We start from the raw sequence: 1,773 nt of genomic DNA, 5'->3' as shown, positions 1-1,773 counted from the left end.
GGCCAGAAGGCCACATTGCTGACTCATCAAGACGATGGGCAGACAGTTCAAAGAGCAGTGCGACTACAGTCAGGCATTTCCAAGGGAAGGGCTTTAATTCCATTCATCAAGACAGACACATTTTTCCTTTTTTTTTTTTTCTTCCCAAATCAACATCAAAACCTTTTCACGCGGCCACAGAGCAGGTGGAGACGTGCACAGATGCTTGGGGAACACCACACTCGGATGGGTTCTTCTTCCCCTCCCACTGCTGTTGTTTTGGTGAGGATGGACATTGCTTACACAAAAAAAAACATACTTGGGTGTTCCTCTCTTGAAGACTCTGTTAAGGCAGCTACCACTACAGCAAGGTACCCAACAGGTATACAAAATGGATTAAGACCAAAGTCATGTTTGTGGTCTACAAAGTCACGTAGCTCTCTGTGGGGTCCTGGTGTGAAAGGGACAGCACAGGGGGTGTGATTCCTACTTACATGAATGGACCAAACTTTGGCCAGGCAGCAGAGCAAACTGACAGCTTGCTCTTCAGCTACAAGAAAAGTTATGCAGAGAAGCCCTAAACTGTGTAAAAAACACTTTGGGGCTTGAATTTTTGTAATTTTTAGTTGTTTCTATTTATTCTTTGCTCTTCTCTTAGGGTTAGAGCCATGAGATCACAGCCTAGATGCCTCTAAGGACTGGAACTGGCCCATCTCTATCCTCTCCTCCCTCCAAGCTGCAAAGAGATTGCTTTTACAAACCAGAGCCTGCATTTCACATGTCACTTCTGACTTTTGTTCTGGGTTTCTTCTAGCCAGAGCATCTGTAGCAGGAGGAGGTGGATGCTGCAGTCTGCAAGGCTGGCTCTGTGGATAGAGGTGTGCCCAAAGGGCTGATCTGCAGCATCAACAACTGGCAGAGAGGTTGTAAGATTTCAAAGAGCTGATCTGGCAGCTGCTGTGTCCTACCTCACCTAGTTACAAAACCGCTTTGACACCTTCTTCCTGAACATCAAACACTGCACACGACAAGGACTTCACATTGAGCACAGGGTCAACGAGGGGAAAGGAAGGCGGCAGGCATGGAGAGGGAGAAAGACATCTCCCTCTGAGCCTTGCCTTCAGGGATCACAGGAGTTCATAATGAGCCTACAACGTGGTTCCAATATTGCTGTTCTGGCACGTGCAGAGCTTTCCTAAAGTTAGCATTCAGCTAAATGCACCAATATCTAATTTTTCCTTCACAGATTCAAGACATGGATCCTAACAAAGCAATCAAATCACAGAAACACTGCAGATGACTTCAGTTTAGATGTTCATTCCTTAGAAACAAGTAAAAAAAAAAACAAAAACCAAACAACCCAGAAACAAAAAACCTGCAACTACTTTTTGGGACAGGTTTCAAAATTTGAAATCCATGAGGCCCCCTCTGAAATGACTATTTTTTGTTTGTTTGTTTGTTTGGATTTGTCTCTTTACTTGTTTGTCAACGAGGCTTCTCCAAAGTAACAGTGTCAGGAAACACTTCTCAGAATGAATTTCAGTTTTCCAGTGGTTTCAGCATGTCCCAGTTGGCATTTCCAGGCCTCTCCCTTTGGAACGCAGGAATCGACCCTCTCGGATCGCAGTTTCAGCACACAACACAGCACTGCTGAAGCCCTAGGGCCAAAAAGGGCATCGGTGTGCTCCAGCTCTCACATGGCAGCCGATGTCCTCTGCTGAAAGCTGCAACAGATCTTTCCTTGATGGATTTGGGCTCCTTTCTTTGCTGCATCCCCCAGGCAGCTGGGAGGGA

Source organism: Indicator indicator, chromosome 2 (genome assembly GCF_027791375.1).
Source record: "Indicator indicator isolate 239-I01 chromosome 2, UM_Iind_1.1, whole genome shotgun sequence".
NCBI lineage: Eukaryota > Metazoa > Chordata > Aves > Piciformes > Indicatoridae > Indicator > Indicator indicator.
The sequence above is the reverse complement of the archived record's forward strand: the minus strand, read 5'-3'. Positions refer to the sequence as shown.